Consider the following 7,065-nt stretch of genomic DNA (forward strand, 5'->3'; position numbering starts at 1 on the left):
GAATAACTACACTGAGATGTATATTCTGACATGCATTTAGTTGTGCATCCAATTTGGAGCCACAGTTTTCAGCCCAGCAAACAATACTATGCAAGCCTTAAGGCCTGTTTATGCCCCCTATTCAGATACAACTGTAGCTTGGCAATTTGGATCAGGGCTCAATCTGGACCCAGTCCATATGAATCTGGATCATCAGTCATTCACCCACCCACCCACCCTCCAGTTTCCATTTGGAAACAAAAAAATTGGCCATAGCTTCTTTTTCATACACATACATAAACTCTGGAGACCCAGTAGACCCCAAAGAGGCGTTAACCCCACTTAACTTCAAAAAAGTTACACAAAAGTTTTTTGTGTTAAATGCCTGTAGAATTTCTATTAAAAAAGTTTTCAAAGTCTGTTGTTGATTATTCAGTTATGGCAATTCCTTTATATATTTTTTGCCTTGGCACTGTCTCCCTAAAGAGCCTGCCAGTCTGTTAAAGTTTAACTGAGATATGGGATGATAAAGATAACACTGTACTCTGATCTATTCTATCAGCAAATCAACTGGTGAGGTTCAGTGAGGAAGCATAAGAAAAGTGATGAGAGCATGTTTTGTCCATTATTACCAGAAGTTCATGCGATGAACTGGGCACTGGGTAATCTGGGCTGGGTTTAGAAACTGTTAGCTATGTTGGCAGTGGGAGAACAGTTGGTGCTGCTATCTCCCTTTGTTCTTGCCCTACAGGTCTTGATGCCTGGCTGCTTTGACATTTTTCTGCTTTTTCCTAAAGCAAGCCCTCTTGTTTTGCTCTCTTATAGTGTTGAAGGAGGTTAGTGGTGTAGTAATAGTGTTCACCATGTGCCATTTGCTACATACAGTGAAGGCAGATAGCAATTCTGGGGTCCTCTCCCACCTCAAAATGTTCAGACATTTCTATGGCAACTAAGACCATATGTCCTCGATCAAATATGTATGAAACAATAAAGGAAAATAGGGATGGAAGGAATTTAAGTTTTGCTACCTAAAACAAGGACAAACTCATTCATTATTGCTTTTGTTGTATGCCTTCAAATCACTTCTGACTTATGACAACCCTAAAATGACCTTCCACAGGCAGAATAACAAATAGATTAAACTAGGTTATTTATCAATAGAAACAGAAATACTGAAGAAAATCGACAACCATCCATGCCTCTCTGTAGTTCTTCATAATCTGCGACTAACAAAGAAATCCCAGGGGACATTGACTATGTAACTTTACTGACCTCAGATAATCCCTCCTCATTAGACTGAAGAGAGATATTGAAGTTCATATTCCAGGGTGCATATTACAGCTGTCAGTGAACATAGCATAACACCTTCCCCCCCTCCACATCATACCACCTTGGCAAATTCATTATACAGTTCAGCCTTTCTTTATGCGGGAGATGTTCCGGACTCCCCTGTGTAGAGCAAATGCTGCCTATGCTCGATCCCCATTTAAATGAATGGGGCTAATGGTGCAGTGGTGCGCACGTGCCACAGGTGCGCATCCCATTCATCCCTATGGGACGCACTGCCCACACGGCTTTCAGCGTATGCTGAAAGCTGCATAAAGCACGCCCGCATATGATGCAGGTGCATTGTATGCTCATGTTGGATAGACACTGTCTAGTTTCTTCTCCATTTTCATTTTTGACATCCAGTTCTCCATGTTAGTCTGAAGAACATCAAAATGTGCATTTCGGGTTTAGAACTATATTAGGCCAAACTAACATGCTCCTGAACAGGTACAAATTGGTCCACATTAGCCTAATTTGTTACATTATTTGAGACTTGGACAACGTGGTTGCACAGCCATAATTGTTAATAAATAGACGCAACACAAGATAATTAGTATGGTGCTGCTGTCTCCCTTTGTTCTTGTAGTTCCTGTAATGTAATGGGTGTTACTGTCTCCCTTTTTCCCTGTAGGTACAGTGTTAGATTAGGACTGGGAGATTGAGGACACAGTTTCAAATCTGTACTGAGCCACAAACTCACTCTTCCCTAAGCATGGCCTATCACACAGGATTGTTAGGAAGACAGGATGGAAATGGAGAAATCCACATACTTCCCTCTCCTTAAAATAAATGTGGAAGTGAAGTGTGGTAAATTAAGACATTATACTACGTGGAATACTACTAATGCCTTGAGAAAATAAAATTCATTCAACCTCTTTCAAATTACTTCTAGCAATAACATCTGAGACTGTTGTGTGAAGATATTTGCATATTCCTCTATTTGTGTAATGAAGTTTTGGCTAAATTTCATTTGTAGCTATGTGGAAGCGCAACTTAGTGGCAAGAAAATAGTTTAGGAAGACAAAAGGATTGATTACACAGGTTATTAAACACCTACTGTTTGCACAGTATTTTAATTGCCTGTTTGGCTATTTCTTTATTCATTTTTATGACTGTTCAGGAGTCCAGTTATATTCAGTCTTGATTCACTATTTCAGTTTCAGTGTCACAATCACAATTAATTATATTTCTGGCAACCAGATTAGTGTTAAACTGTGATGAAAGGCAGAAGAGCTATGACCTATTGAAGACATTTTGTCATAACGATAGTTCTCCTATACAAAAATAATGAATGTCTTACATGACTAGTCAAGTCTGTGGTACTACAATTCTCAGAAGGACAAAGAATGTGAAGAAACAATAACAGTAGGAGAAAGCAGATGGAGAGGAGGTGCTTACTGCAGTGATGCAGCAGACAAGAAACAGCAAAGTCAAACTGTACCCGGGGTTTATTTTCCCTAATGCCAAAGTGACCTGCTAACTTCTTGTGCATCCTGCATTAACATTGCTTCAGCCTGATACTTTTTAATATACACACACAGTTTCATCAGCATTCATTAAATGCCCAGTGCTATTTCTCACTTTCAGAGACACTCCTCTAAGCTAACTATCTACTGACTACCAATATATATTTGAATTTGTAGCACTGAAGTATTTTAGAATCATCTTAAATAATATAATCTACTCAGGAAAATACTCTAAACCCTCACCAGTTATTTGTTTGTTATTTGTTTGTTTTGTTTTCCTTTTTGGATAAATGTCTCCTCCAATGACACTGTCCTATAACAAACACATCAACACTTTCAACTGCTGCCTGCAACGCTGCCCCTCTTTTCATAGGTTCAAATAAAAGTCTCGCCCAATCGCTCCTTGGAGAACTATCTCAACTCCCCCTTGTCCCATTGCTATGGGATGCTATGAATCCCCTTCCCTTTTTTCTTTCTCCCTCTAGTAGTCCTACTACTACTACTACTGTTAATAGTAGCATTGAAATCCAAAAGCATTAAAATGCAAAAGACTTAAAAGAGTGTATGCCTCAGAGTCACTCTCCATCTGGGAGGGGTCTGCATTTCTGGTAAGAGACACCGCTTCTTCCTAGGAAGATAGGACCCAAGAATCATAAATACAGACTCTCCTCTGCAGCCCAGATAAGTTTTTAAAGGTGCTTTATTATAGATTCTCAGACACTATTCTATTCTTCCTTAAAGTTAATGTGTGCCTTCATGTAGAGCCAGACATATGGCAACCCTAAGCCAAACCTAACAGGATTTTCTTGGCAAGATTTGTTTAGAAGGAACTTGCCTTTGCCATCCACTGAGGCTGAGAGAATGTGAGCCGGGATTTGAACCCTGGCCTCCAGATTCATAGTCCAACATCCAAACCACTAAGCCATGCTGCCTCTTTAAGCAGCATTTGCCTCCCTCCACAACATCCTTTCCTAAGTCTTTCTCACAGACATGGGAGATCTGAAATTAGTGTTCAAAACATCAATAAGAGGCATCCATAATTCACAAAAATGCAGGGTTGGCAATCAGCAAGTTGCTATTAAAAAGTTGTTGTTCTATCTCAATATCAAACTTAAGTACTAGCCTTGTATTTCTCTGTAAAATTGACAAATTGCCCACATCCACACATTACATGCACAAACTTCTGTATTTATGATGGACTCACTCAACAAAATACATATTTTGGGGCGTCTACTTCAGGCTCTATAGAAGGAAAAGCTTTCCGACTCTCAAATAGGGGACATCCCTAATAATGAGGGACACACAACTGCCTTATAAAGGACAAGCCTTCTTCTGATCCTCAAATCGGGGCATTTCTTATAACCTGGCAATCTTAGGCCTCCAGCAAGACACAGACTGCATCTACACTGCAGAATTAATGCAGTTTGACACTGCTTTAACTACCATGACCTAATTCTATAGAATTCTGGGGTCTGTAGTTTTGTGAGATGGTTAGCTTTCTCTATGAAGAGAACTCTGGTGCCACAACAAGCTACAAATCCTAGGATGTTATAGGTAGGAGCCATGGTAGTTAAAGCATTATCAAACAGCATTAATTCTACAATGTGGCAGCAGCCACAGAAAGCAGCCCAAGAAGCACACTCCTGATCATGTGCCCTCGTCCATCCGAGGGAGGAGGCTCAAGTCCAGGGAAGGCTCACGCAAGCAGCTTCTGACTTTCAGTTAGTCCAGAGAGGCCAGATGTCCTAACTGCAAAAGGGAGGGCAAGACACGAAGGTCCTGCGTTTTGGCGGGCACCGTCCTACACTTTGCAGTTCGACATCTGGTCACTCTGGACTCACTGAGAGTAGTCTCTGGAGCAGCGGAAAACAAGCTTGCTCCATCCTCTCAATGTGACCCCCTTCAAATCTCCTATCACCTCTTCTCCCGGCTAAACATCCCCAGCTCCCCAAGGCGTTCCTCAGAGGGCATGGTTTCCAGACGCTTCCCCGTTTGGGTTGCTCTCCCTCCTCCTCCTGGTCCCCCTCACCCCCAGCCCTTCAGGGGCAACCCACTTCTGGAGGCGGAGGCTTCTCCTGCAGCAGGTGCCTTCTTCTCTCCGTGCCTTAATCCTGGCCGCCCCTCCCCTGCTTGCCTGACCTGACCTCCTTCCCTCACCTGCGCCGCCTCCCGCTTCGCCCTCAGCCGCCCCCCCCCCCGGGCCTCGCCCCCTTCCCCTCAGCAGCCCAGGGCCAGGCTAACACGCCCCCTCCCTTCCCCTTCTCTCTTTCCTTCCCCTTCCTTCCTCACTTCCCGTTCCTTCCCTCTTTCCTTCCCCGAATCCTCACTTATCTTTCTTTCTTTCCTTTCTTTCTCGCTTCCTTTTCCTTCTCTCTCTCTCTTTCTTTCCTTCCTTCCTCCTTTCCTCATTCTTTTTTTCTCTTTCCTTTTCCTTCCTTCCTTCCCTTCTCTCTTTTCTTACCCTTCCTTCCTTATTTCCTTCCTTCCTTCCCTCGCTTCGCTCTCTTCCTCTCTTCTCCCTCTTCCTTCCTCCCTTCCCTCTCCTTCTCTCTTCCTTACTCTCTCCCTCCTTTTTTCCTTCCCTCTCTTCCTCTCTTCCCTCCTCCTTCTCTCTTTCTCACCCTCCTTTCCTGCCTTCCCTCCTTCCCTCGCTCCAGGACCGGCTCCTCCGGGGGCCTCCTCCTCCCTCCTTTCCGCTCACCGTTTCCTCTCCTTTGCTTCCCAGTCTCTGCAGAGGCGTCCTCCTCCTCCGGGGCAAAGCCAGCAAGCCACCCGGGGTCCCTTTTCCTGGGGCTCTTCTGCTCCTCCTGCGACGCTGCCACCTTCTCTCTCTCTTTTATACAGTAAATCCCTTTCTCCTTTTATGACGGGGGAGGGAAAAGATCAAGAGTGGACTCCAACTCAAGGCTCCCTCAACTTCTCATCACTTTCTTCCTCTTCTTCTTTTTCTTTCCCCCTGCCTCCTCCTCCTCCTCCTCTTCTTCCTCCTCCTCTTGGTCTGGGCCCTCGACCTCAGCTGAGCACATGGGCTGCTGGCGATGACATTGAGAGCCCTCCGGCGATGCACCAGCGAAAGCGCCCTGCTAAGAGGGAGGCAAGGTCAGGAGGCTGAGGCTGGGGCTGCTAGTGGCGCTGCTGCTGCTGCTTCGTCCCTTTCAGGAGGAGAGCCTTCCCTCCGTCCCGTGCCCAGCTCTGCCTAGCCCCCGGGCCCCTTCGCTTGGCATCCACTGCCCAGGCACCCTGCAAGGCACTCTCTCCATGCCCCTTTCCCCACCTCCCAGCAGGCGGGACCCAGCTGGCTTCCCTCCCTCCCTCCTTATCCATCCATCCATCCATCCACCGCACAGCAGCACCACCAGCAGCACCAAGCATCCTATAGACACTTACAAAAAGGAGGAGGAGGAGGAGGAGGAAGAAAGGGAGGTGGAGGTGTTTCTCCACGGAGCAAGAACTGAGAGTAAGTCAGGAGCAGGGTGACCAGATGTCCTCACTGCCAAGGAGGACAAGGCACTACAAATTTTAAGCAAAAATGGAGGACATGGCCAAAGAAAAGCTCAACACACATAGAGCAATGTCAATTCATGCTTTCTTCCTCAGGCTCCAAAAAGGAGGACCTTTAGGGATTCCTCCTGGACAGGAAGTGGAAAGGTAGGACACGTCCTGGAAAAGGAGGATGTCACCCTGCACAAAGGAGGACAAGGCATCGTAAAAACGTTGACCGTTCAAATACAATGGAGGACATGACCAAAGAAAAGTGAAAAACACTCACAGAAATAGAAATTTATGCTTCTTGGTCATTTATTTGTTTGTTTAATTCATTCCTATGCCACCTTTCTCCAAGAAGGCACCTAAGGCGGCTCACAGGTAAATCCTCCAAATGAAGGACCTTGAAATAGAGGACATGTCCGTTAAAAGGAGAATGCACAAAGGAGGACAAGACACTATGAAATGTAGGCCATTCAAGTAGAATGGAGGTCATAGAAATTCATGCTTTCTTAGTCATGCTCAAGATTGAGGGCCTTTTGGAATTGCTCCTGTAGAGAAGGTGGAAAAGTAGAACAGGTCACTCAAAGGGTGCTCAACAATGGCTCCTTTTAATCCTGGAGAAAAGTGACTAGTGGAGTCCCACAGGGCTCTGTCCTGGGCCCAGGGCTATTCAACATCATTATCAATGACTTGGATGACAGAATTGGGGGCATACTCATCAAATTTGCTCATGACACCAAATTAGGAATAGCTAATACTCCAGAGGACAGGATCAAAATTCAAAATGACCTGGATAAACTGGAAA

The 7,065-nt window shown here is 44.9% G+C and overlaps 1 protein-coding gene across 1 annotated transcript in view; it reads right to left on the bottom strand.

The window, feature by feature from the left end:
• Positions 1-5,976, bottom strand: part of UGT8 (UDP glycosyltransferase 8) — a 53,693-nt gene extending 47,717 nt beyond the window's left edge. Inside the window, exon 1 of the mRNA XM_042466527.1 lies at positions 5,476-5,976. The gene's annotated coding sequence lies outside the window, so the exon portion shown is untranslated. The remainder of the gene's footprint in view (positions 1-5,475) is intronic.
• Between the last annotated feature and the right edge of the window lie 1,089 nt (positions 5,977-7,065).

This window comes from Sceloporus undulatus, chromosome 5 (assembly GCF_019175285.1).
Source record: "Sceloporus undulatus isolate JIND9_A2432 ecotype Alabama chromosome 5, SceUnd_v1.1, whole genome shotgun sequence".
NCBI lineage: Eukaryota > Metazoa > Chordata > Lepidosauria > Squamata > Phrynosomatidae > Sceloporus > Sceloporus undulatus.